The sequence below is a fragment of the Triturus cristatus genome, chromosome 3_2 (assembly GCF_964204655.1).
Source record: "Triturus cristatus chromosome 3_2, aTriCri1.1, whole genome shotgun sequence".
Lineage (NCBI taxonomy): Eukaryota > Metazoa > Chordata > Amphibia > Caudata > Salamandridae > Triturus > Triturus cristatus.
In genome coordinates this window covers 821,695,318-821,707,405 of record NC_140584.1, presented here as the reverse complement: position 1 = coordinate 821,707,405, position 12,088 = coordinate 821,695,318, and positions in this window count along the sequence as shown.

Genomic DNA, 12,088 nt, shown 5'->3' with positions numbered 1-12,088 from the left:
CTGCCCAAATCGCCCCCAGGCTGCCCAAAAAAGCAGCCCACAGCTGGAACTCGGATACCGGCCCCTCGGCCATTGCCCGACCCTGTCTATATGTTGCAATAGAATACCTTGTGCGAGACGTTGAGCAAGTAAGTATTCGGTTTGTAGAGATCAGTGTTAGAAGTGGGGGGGAACGGAAGGGCACGGCGTGCCCCTACTTTTAAAAATTATGCTAGTCCGTTCCCCTACTTCTTGATTTAAAAAAAGCGTCCCGGGACTGCCCTAATTCAGGCCCGGGCCCACCCAAACTGGAGCCTTGGCCCTTGCAGTAAGGGCTTGAAGGGAGGCGCGCAACGCCATGGGGCTCAAAGTGCTTCAAAAGCCCCTCCCACCCCACCTCCTCCCCCGTCGTGGTGTGTGCGCCCAGGCGCGCACACACAGACAGTTTTTGAGATTATCGCAGCCGTACCCGAGTACTTCACAGGTCTTTAAAAGACCATTTACATGTTAACGAGGCTTTGTTTATATTTTCACCCCTTCATCTCCACATGGCGAAAGGCGACAAATCCTTTCTTTGGCCGCAGTAACCTTTGCCTACTGTCCTGCTGCGTGGATATTCTTTTTCTATGCAGCGCAGAAGAAAAGAAGTTTGTTTATTTTGATTCACCTTTCCCAAACCCTGCAGCTGCTTATCACTTCAGGCTGCGACACTAAGTTTGACTAATGGAGTAGGTAGGAGAATGTGTTACTATTTGTTTTTCTATTTAAAAACTCCACCGGCTCAGCAGGACATGTACTTCGTGTGTGCTTCATTTAATCCGTTTTTATCATTATCATGGCCGATGCAGGACAACAATAGGACAATAAATGATGCCCCAATAACGCTGGTGATGAATGATCCTGCTGGAGAGCAATCATTTGTCTGTTAGTAGTTAAGTGCAGATGAACTGTATTTTATGTGGAAGCTCAGTGGGTTACAGTCATTGTGACAGAGATCCTCGTGCTACTTGCAGTTCAGAAGTTACAATCCTAACATAGGACAGTGACCAATGAACTGTCACCAAAGAGCTGCCTACAAACATGAATGGTATAGTTAGAACTTCGCTTTCTTTTTTTGTGATATAGTTAGAACTTCCCCAGTCTTTCATTATTCTAATGTTGCTAAAATGAGTATCTTTGGGCAGATATACATTTTTATCAGTAAAGCCAACCCCTAACCACTGGAGTACTCTTTAAATCCTGAGTTTGTGCTTCTCCAGACCAAACCCTCTTAAAATAACTGCCCACCAGTATGGATGACATGTGATTCATACACCTTGTAATCCTCATTGGCTTATGTGACATTCCCTGTAGACTGATTTACATACTTGTATGATTCGTTGTCTCTTTATAATGTGTGCGTGGTGTAAAGTACTGACACACACTACACTGATATGAGTAGTGCTAGACAACAAATGAAATGCATATATGAGAGGGGCTTCGGAGCGATGAGGGGCACTGTTGGAGGGTGGCAGTGAGGGAATCCGAGGAGGAGGTAGTGGGAGGGGCTATGAAGCGATGAGGGGCACTGTTGGAGGGTGGCAGTGAGGGAATCCGAGGGGGAGGTAGTGGGAGGGGCTATGAAGCGATGAGGGGCACTGTTGGAGGGTGGCAGTGAGGGAATCCGAGGAGGAGGTAGTGGGAGTGGCTATGGAGCGATGAGGGGCACTGTTGGAGGGTGGCAGTGAGGGAATCCGAGGAAGAGGTCATGGGGTGGAGGGGGCAGCTAGGGAGAGATGAGGGGCACTGCTGGAGGATGGTAGTGAGGGATTCTGAGGAGAAGGTCACGAGGGTGAGGGGCTACAGAGAAATGAGGGGCACTGGTGGAGGGTGGCAGTGAGGGAATCCGAGGAGGAGGTCATGAGGGGGAGGGGCTATGGGGAGATGAGGAGCACTTGTGGCGTATGGCAGTGATTATTGGTGCGGTGCCAAAAAAGACTTTCGCATCAGCGCTAAAGCCGGCCCTGTCATGGCCTTTCTGTTTTTGTTTATTTAATTAGCAGTCGGGTCATAAGGGCTACTGTGGAACATACTTTAAAGTGTGTGCTAATTAAATTTACTGCTATATTCAATGTTTTAAGTTTGATGGTGATTTTACTAATGTTTTTACCAGGAAAAATGAAAGTGGAGCCCGATGGTGCCTGATATGGGGCTGGGGCCCAAGGTCAGCTGTGAGATAAGGTGCACTGGAGAGGAGTAGTGGATAATCAAGCCTGCAAGGGAGTGCGTTGCGGAGTCTGGGGTCAGGTGGAGGTAGTAATGAAGAGGGATTCTCCCTGAAGGCTCGCTCAGATGGAGCCCGAGTAGTGTCAGTTGCCTGATACTACCACCTCAGAAACCTCCTCTTCCCATCAAAGGAACATTACATAGAAAAAACAGTTTTTGAGAGTGATAATATTTAGAAAGAGATTTGGAAAAGAGTGCGTTTTACTGGGCCTTGTAAGACTAAGAAGAGATAAAGGAGGGCCCTGAAGCAGGCCTGCCTAGACATATAACAAATCCAATTGGCCGCACTCTGCTCGTCTTACCAGCAAGTTGCCCCAAGGAACTGTGGTCCATGTAGTGGCGACGGCGAGTACGCCTGGGCCACAGTGTTCGAAGAAAGTAAGTGTCGCATTAGCCATCCCTAGACACGTGTTTCGAGGTAGTTGCCTCTCGTCAGCAGGGAGTAGGTGAGTGTATGGGGGTGCCGCGTAGACTGCCAAAAAAGTATTAACAGGTAAAGTACCACTCATGGCGCGCAGGTGCTGGTCCAGGGCTCGTCAGCCCAATGGCTCAAGGGAGCCTTAATACAACAAATCCAATTGGCCACACTCTGCTCGTCTTACCAGCAAGTTGCCCCAAGGAACTGTGGTCCATGTAGTGGCGACGCCGAGTACGCCTGTGCCACAGTGTTCGAAGAAAGTAAGTGTCGCTTTAGCCATCCCTGGACACGTGTTTCGAGGTAGTTGCCTCTCGGCAGCAGGGAGTAGGTGAGTGTATGGGGGTGCCGCGTAGACTGCCAAAAAAGTATTAACAGGTAAAGTACCACTCATGGCGCGCAGGTGCTGGTCCAGGGCTCGTCAGCCCAATGGCTCAAGGGAGCCTTAATACAACAAATCCAATTGGCCGCACTCTGCTAGTCTTACCAGCAAGTTGCCCCAAGGAACTGTGGTCCATGTAGTGGCGACGGCGAGTACGCCTGTGCCACGGTGTTTGAAGAAAGTAAGTGTCGCATTAGCCATCACTGGACACGTGTTTCGAGGTAGGTGCCTCTCGGCAGCAGGGAGTAGGTGAGTGTATGGGGGTGCCGCGTAGACTGCCAAAAAAGTATTAACAGGTAAAGTACCACTCATGGCGCGCAGGTGCTGGTCCAGGGCTCGTCAGCCCAATGGCTCAAGGGAGCCTTAATACAACACATCCAATTGGCCGCACTCTGCTCGTCTTACCAGCAAGTTGCCCCAAGGAACTGTGGTCCATGTAGTGGCGACGGCGAGTACGCCTGTGCCACAGTGTTCGAAGAAAGTAAGTGTCGCATTAGCCATCCCTGGACATCTGTTTCGAGGTAGTTGCCTCTCATCAGCAGGGAGTAGGTGAGTGTATGGGGGTGCCGCGTAGACTGCCAAAAAAGTATTAACAGCTAAAGTACCACTCATGGCGCGCAGGTGCTGGTCCAGGGCTCGTCAGCCCAATGGCTCAAGGGAGCCTTAATACAACAAATCCAATTGGCCGCACTCTGCTCGTCTCACCAGCAAGTTGCCCCAAGGAACTGTGGTCCATGTAGTGGCGACGGCGAGTACGCCTGTGCCACAGTGTTCGAAGAAAGTAAGCGTCGCATTAGCCATCCCTGGACACGTGTTTCGAGGTAGTTGCCTCTCGTCAGCAGGGAGTAGGTGAGTGTATGGGGGTGCCGCGTAGACTGCCAAAAAAGTATTAACAGGTAAAGTACCACTCATGGCGCGCAGGTGCTGGTCCAGGGCTCGTCAGCCCAATGGCTCAAGGGAGCCTTAATACAACAAATCCAATTGGCCGCACTCTGCTCGTCTTACCAGCAAGTTGCCCCAAGGAACTGTGGTCCATGTAGTGGCGACGGCGAGTACGCCTGTGCCACAGTGTTCGAAGAAAGTAAGTGTTGCATTAGCCATCCCTGGACACGTGTTTCGAGGTAGTTGCCTCTCGTCAGCAGGGAGTAGGTGAGTGTATGGGGGTGCCGCGTAGACTGCCAAAAAAGTATTAACAGGTAAATTACCACTCATGGCGCGCAGGTGCTGGTCCAGGGTTCGTCAGCCCAATGGCTCAAGGGAGCCTTAATACAACAAATCCAATTGGCCGCACTCTGCTCGTCTTACCAGCAAGTTGCCCCAAGGAACTGTGGTCCATGTAGTGGCGACGGCGAGTACGCCTGTGCCACAGTGTTCGAAGAAAGTAAGTGTCACATTAGCAATCCCTGGTCACGTGTTTCGAGGTAGTTGCCTCTCGTCAGCAGGGAGTAGGTGAGTGTATGAGGGTGCCGCGTAGACTGCCAAAAAAGTATTAACAGGTAAAGTACCACTCATGGCGCGCAGGTGCTGGTCCAGGGCTCGTCAGCCCAATGGCTCAAGGGAGCCTTAATACAACAAATCCAATTGGCCGCACTCTGCTAGTCTTACCAGCAAGTTGCCCCAAGGAACTGTGGTCCATGTAGTGGCGACGGCGAGTACGCCTGTGCCACAGTGTTCGAAGAAAGTAAGTGTCGCATTAGCCATCCCTGGACACGCGTTTCGAGGTAGTTGCCTCTCGTCAGCAGGGAGTAGGTGAGTGTATGGGGGTGCCGCGTAGACTGCCAAAAAAGTATTAACAGGTAAAGTACCACTCATGGCGTGCAGGTGCTGGTCCAGGGCTCGTCAGCCCAATGGCTCAAGGGAGCCTTAATACAACAAATCCAATTGGCCGCACTCTGCTCGTCTTACCAGCAAGTTGCCCCAAGGAACTGTGGTCCATGTAGTGGCGACGGCGAGTACGCCTGTGCCACAGTGTTCGAAGAAAGTAAGTGTCGCTTTAGCCAACCCTGGACACGTGTTTCGAGGTAGTTGCCTCTCGGCAGCAGGGAGTAGGTGAGTGTATGGGGGTGCCGCGTAGACTGCCAAAAAAGTATTAACAGGTAAAGTACCACTCATGGCGCGCAGGTGCTGGTCCAGGGCTCGTCAGCCCAATGGCTCAAGGGAGCCTTAATACAACAAATCCAATTGGCCGCACTCTGCTAGTCTTACCAGCAAGTTGCCCCAAGGAACTGTGGTCCATGTAGTGGCGACGGCGAGTACGCCTGTGCCACGGTGTTTGAAGAAAGTAAGTGTCGCATTAGCCATCACTGGACACGTGTTTCGAGGTAGTTGCCTCTCGGCAGCAGGGAGTAGGTGAGTGTATGGGGGTGCCGCGTAGACTGCCAAAAAAGTATTAACAGGTAAAGTACCACTCATGGCGCGCAGGTGCTGGTCCAGGGCTCGTCAGCCCAATGGCTCAAGGGAGCCTTAATACAACACATCCAATTGGCCGCACTCTGCTCGTCTTACCAGCAAGTTGCCCCAAGGAACTGTGGTCCATGTAGTGGCGACGGCGAGTACGCCTGTGCCACAGTGTTCGAAGAAAGTAAGTGTCGCATTAGCCATCCCTGGACATCTGTTTCGAGGTAGTTGCCTCTCATCAGCAGGGAGTAGGTGAGTGTATGGGGGTGCCGCGTAGACTGCCAAAAAAGTATTAACAGCTAAAGTACCACTCATGGCGCGCAGGTGCTGGTCCAGGGCTCGTCAGCCCAATGGCTCAAGGGAGCCTTAATACAACAAATCCAATTGGCCGCACTCTGCTCGTCTCACCAGCAAGTTGCCCCAAGGAACTGTGGTCCATGTAGTGGCGACGGCGAGTACGCCTGTGCCACAGTGTTCGAAGAAAGTAAGCGTCGCATTAGCCATCCCTGGACACGTGTTTCGAGGTAGTTGCCTCTCGTCAGCAGGGAGTAGGTGAGTGTATGGGGGTGCCGCGTAGACTGCCAAAAAAGTATTAACAGGTAAAGTACCACTCATGGCGCGCAGGTGCTGGTCCAGGGCTCGTCAGCCCAATGGCTCAAGGGAGCCTTAATACAACAAATCCAATTGGCCGCACTCTGCTCGTCTTACCAGCAAGTTGCCCCAAGGAACTGTGGTCCATGTAGTGGCGACGGCGAGTACGCCTGTGCCACAGTGTTCGAAGAAAGTAAGTGTTGCATTAGCCATCCCTGGACACGTGTTTCGAGGTAGTTGCCTCTCGTCAGCAGGGAGTAGGTGAGTGTATGGGGGTGCCGCGTAGACTGCCAAAAAAGTAATAACAGGTAAATTACCACTCATGGCGCACAGGTGCTGGTCCAGGGTTTGTCAGCCCAATGGCTCAAGGGAGCCTTAATACAACAAATCCAATTGGCCGCACTCTGCTCGTCTTACCAGCAAGTTGCCCCAAGGAACTGTGGTCCATGTAGTGGCGACGGCGAGTACGCCTGTGCCACAGTGTTCGAAGAAAGTAAGTGTCACATTAGCAATCCCTGGTCACGTGTTTCGAGGTAGTTGCCTCTCGTCAGCAGGGAGTAGGTGAGTGTATGAGGGTGCCGCGTAGACTGCCAAAAAAGTATTAACAGGTAAAGTACCACTCATGGCGCGCAGGTGCTGGTCCAGGGCTCGTCAGCCCAATGGCTCAAGGGAGCCTTAATACAACAAATCCAATTGGCCGCACTCTGCTAGTCTTACCAGCAAGTTGCCCCAAGGAACTGTGGTCCATGTAGTGGCGACGGCGAGTACGCCTGTGCCACAGTGTTCGAAGAAAGTAAGTGTCGCATTAGCCATCCCTGGACACGCGTTTCGAGGTAGTTGCCTCTCGTCAGCAGGGAGTAGGTGAGTGTATGGGGGTGCCGCGTAGACTGCCAAAAAAGTATTAACAGGTAAAGTACCACTCATGGCGTGCAGGTGCTGGTCCAGGGCTCGTCAGCCCAATGGCTCAAGGGAGCCTTAATACAACAAATCCAATTGGCCGCACTCTGCTCGTCTTACCAGCAAGTTGCCCCAAGGAACTGTGGTCCATGTAGTGGCGACGGCGAGTACGCCTGTGCCACAGTGTTCGAAGAAAGTAAGTGTCACATTAGCCATCCCTGGACACGTGTTTCGAGGTAGTTGCCTCTCGTCAGCAGGGAATAGGTGAGTGTATGGGGGTGCCGCGTAGACTGCCAAAAAAGTATTAACAGGTAAAGTACCACTCATGGCGCGCAGGTGCTGGTCCAGGGCTCAAGGGAGCCTTAATACAACAAATCCAATTGGCCGCACTCTGCTCGTCTTACCAGCAAGTTGCCCCAAGGAACTGTGGTCCATGTAGTGGCGACGGCGAGTACGCCTGTGCCACAGTGTTCGAAGATAGTAAGTGTCGCATTAGCCATCCCTGGACACGTGTTTCGAGGTAGTTGCCTCTCGTCAGCAGGGAGTAGGTGAGTGTATGGGGGTGCCGCGTAGACTGCCAAAAAAGTATTAACAGGTAAAGTACCACTCATGGCGTGCAGGTGCTGGTCCAGGGCTCGTCAGCCCAATGGCTCAAGGGAGCCTTAATACAACAAATCCAATTGGCCGCACTCTGCTCGTCTTACCAGCAAGTTGCCCCAAGGAACTGTGGTCCATGTAGTGGCAACGGCGAGTACGCCTGTGCCACAGTGTTCGAAGAAAATAAGTGTCGCATTAGCCATCCCTGGACACGTGTTTCGAGGTAGTTGCCTCTCGTCAGCAGGGAGTAGGTGAGTGTATGGGGGTGCCGCGTAGACTGCCAAAAAAGTATTAACAGGTAAAGTACCACTCATGGCGCGCAGGTGCTGGTCCAGGGCTTGTCAGCCCAATGGCTCAAGGGAGCCTTAATACAACAAATCCAATTGGAGCCGGTGGAGCTGACGAGCTCATGGTTACGCACCTGCGCGCTACGAGAGGTACTTTACCTGAGAACACTTATTTTAGCAGCCTACACAGCAACCCTACACACTCACCTACTCCCTGCTGACGAGAGGCAACTACCTCGAAACACGTGTCCAGGGATGGCTAACGCTACACTTACTTGCACTCAAGACTCGGGCATAGGCGTACCCGCCGACGCTGACTTCAGGGACCACAATTCTTTGGGGCAACAAGCTGGTAGGTAGAGCATTGTGCGACCAATTGGACTTCTGCCTAGACATATATGCCACAAATCGAGCCCGCAGTGGCCCACCCAAATGCAACCTTGGCCCACCCAAATAAAAATTCCTGGAGCCGGGCCTGCCCTAATTTAAAATGACACCTTTATTATCCAGCCTGTGTGGTCCACCGTGCACATCGACGAAGGCCTCTGCAGCGCGTCCAACCTCCTCCCTTTCCCCTCTGTGTCTAGGGGCCTGCAAGTGACACTGAAAGGGGCCATCAGTCTAGCATAGCGTGAAAACGGCGGCTCTGAGCCCGTGATTCACACCTCATTCAGTGAGGACAGCTGCCTGCCTGCCCCCACTGTGACCAATACAATGGTCACATCAGGATACTTTGGTGTCTCCTCCCCCTTCCCCGCTCACGCAGACTGACGGATGCCACCTTGGGAAAGAAGAAAAGAAAAGTGGCAGTTAGACACAATGGACAAGGGTGACAAGGAACTCCCTGAAGCAAGGTTTGCAGGGAACAAGGATGGTAAAGGGGACAATGTTGTCACAGGAATGCAAGCAATATATCTTCATTGCTGTCTTCCAGCACATACAATCCTCTGAGCCATCTCTCCAAGAAAAAGGAACAAAATCCACTTCACCACCATGTAACTCCATTGTATTTACTCTCCGTTCTCTTTGCCTCAACCCCTCTCTGCTGTTCCCTCCTAATTTAATCACAAACATCCTCTTCTTCTTTCAATGTAATTCACACTTTCTTATTCCGGTCAAAGAAATCTAAAGCACAATGCTAAATGCATGGTAAATCTATAAATAACTAAATAATAAAAAAAGGTAAAAACAATAGGGGCGATTGGAGGAGGAAACAAACACTGTGCCAAGAAAGAATAATTAGCAAGATAAGAGACAAAATGTTATAGTAGTGTGGTTTATGGCAGAGTCATGAACTAAAGATGAGATCAAATAGAATAAAAACCAGTTAAGACTAATATGTAGACAGTACTATAGTGTACTTCCACTCTGGCCAACCACCCTCGCCTTGGGGCCAAAGGAGTACATAAATAATGTCTTGTGTTGTACTGGTGAAGGATATGAAAGTCTGAGTCCAGGGCTACAGCATGCCAGACTGAGCATAGTAGGTTAACTAGAAGTGCAGGTCCTTGCCCTGCATCAATGAGCAGATGTGCCGGAACAATGATGGCGTGTGAAGTGAGGAGTGCACAAAATGTTGTGATATTGTTTTAAAGTTACAAACTCTGTCTCCCAATATGCGGATTGTCATCCCTTTTCTGCCACTTATGTAAGATCTAGGGAACTAATAAGGCCCTGAATATATAGGAGGAATAACGCATACGCCTATTCAGAGACAATAAGGAGGGAATGTGCAAAACCACATGTTGAGAAATGTCCTGGGTCCAAATGGATGTGTGGTCTTCATGTAACTTCCCAAATCAGTGCTCGATGAAAATGAATCAGAAACGGGTGTGGATGAACTTGCATTATGAATTTTGGGGGGTCATTTTAATTCTAAATAACATGTGTAATTGAAACAACATAGGTTTTTTATTCAAAGGGCAAGACGTGGATGTTTATGCAGCAATTGAACACCTACCTTCAGGTCATTACAGACATTGTTTCCAATCTTGCACTTCTGTGGGATTACCTAATGCATTGTGGGTCTGGTAGTCTTCTTCTACTTCCATTGGCGTAATTAGATGAACACACCTGGAATTATTAATTTGTAGATGAAGCGTTCAGGACTGGAGACGGTGTCTATAATGACCTGGAGGGTGGTTGTCACTCTATATACAGCTGTGAGAAATTTGGCAGGGTGTGGGTCAACAACTTGATGGGGACGGTTCTTGAATTTTTGCCAGGTACCCTGAACACCTAATTATTGGTATTAAAAAGGACAAGTTCTTCTGGGAAAGAGAAAATGCAGCATTTGTGGCATTTTGTACCATCTAGTGGTAGGTCCCTGCAAGCCATCTCATAGTAAAAATGGCAGGCTTGCTTCAAATTAAAAACCTATAAATGTGTTTTGATGCAAAAGCACAGGAACCCTGTAAAGCATGGGCCCTGGGGCATAATGCCCTCTTGTACCACCATCCCTTCTAACAGCCCTGAACTGTATATATCAACCACAGCTATGTGGTTTTGTTGATGAACTGATAAAGGACCAATGAAAATTAGAATTAGTAGTAGAGGTGGCTATGAACGAAATATGATCAATACGCAATGGTATCCAATTCAACCCCCCACTGTCAGTATTGCCAGTAACATGCCCAGGGTTGTGTACTGCCCATCCGTAGTATTCAGTATTGCCAGCCATGTACCCAGGAATGCACCCAATGCCCCCAAGTACTTAGGTTTGCTGGCGATTTATTAAAAAATATGCCCTGTTAATACCCCAAATTTGCTGTGAAGGTTGAATACGTGCGTCCGCTCTCTTCTCCCCCAGTATTTATTAGTGTGTAATGTCAAGCATCAAAATATTTTAACTTTTTGGTTGACCACCAAATAATGATACATTTAAATTGAATTGAGAAAATTCCATCATGATGAACTGTCGTATACCCCACTCTACCAACTTTTCAGGTCCGGGTAACACCTTCCCAGGCCTCGATCAAATTTAGACTGGAATTTAATTCTGTACTTTTTGTCATTACAGATCATAGCCTTCGAAACCCTTCAGAAACGCAAGAAAAACAATGTCATAGCTGTCTTCTCTTTCTTTAAAGGTTTTGTTCCCAGAGATCCCAACATAACCTCTTCCGCAATGGTTATGTACTAGATTTCTGGTTGACGTGATAAAAGTTCAGGACTGAGTTGATTGGTAGCGGGTACCTCACTCTATCTAAGCAGACTCTAGCATGTGTAAAACCAGAAAGAGACCTGCAGAGCTATTCAAAGCTACCAGCCTAGTGAAAACCATGAAACTGCTCATCTGTCCGTCACACTTCATCATCCAATGCGCTGCTACACGCAGCATCCCATAACACAATAACCGCACGTCGGTGGTCATCATGCACAACATGGAAACACTTCCCACATAAGATCAAAACAGAGACAACATCCTTCCTACCACACACCCTACACAGTGTAGCATGCTACTAATGCAGGAAGGTGCTTCAGCAACCCACAAAGGGTAGTAAATGCTATCTATATGCAGGGTTGGATTGGGATTAAAATCGGCCCAGGCACGCTAAAAAAAGTGGCCGTTATTTGCATATTGCCTTTCCGCAAAACATTGCTTCGGCGAAGTTTTATAAAAAGCAAGGGGGGGTGGGGGTCTCTGACAGAGGCATATTTTCTTAACTTTACTTAGATAAAAAAAATGCACGGATTAGTTCTCACTGGTGAAACACACCTAAAAACAAGTGAGGCCACATTTGCTCAGGCTCCCTGCCCCTTCTCAAAATGCATATATTAATGGGCCAGCCCAGCGGGAGAAAGGGAGTGGCACCTCTGCCGTTGATAAAAGGCAGGTAATGGACGCCCATCTGCCTCCAGAAAGGCCACTCAGGCACACACAGGGCCGCTGGCTGTATCTGAACAACACAGACACTGCCCAAATCGCCCCCAGGCTGCCCAAAAAAGCAGCCCACAGCTGGAACTCGGATACCGGCCCCTCGGCCATTGCCCGACCCTGTCTATATGTTGCAATAGAATACCTTGTGCGAGACGTTGAGCAAGTAAGTATTCGGTTTGTAGAGATCAGTGTTAGAAGTGGGGGGGAACGGAAGGGCACGGCGTGCCCCTACTTTTAAAAATTATGCTAGTCCGTTCCCCTACTTCTTGATTTAAAAAAAGCGTCCCGGGACTGCCCTAATTCAGGCCCGGGCCCACCCAAACTGGAGCCTTGGCCCTTGCAGTAAGGGCTTAAAGGGAGGCGCGCAACGCCATGGGGCTCAAAGTGCTTCAAAACCC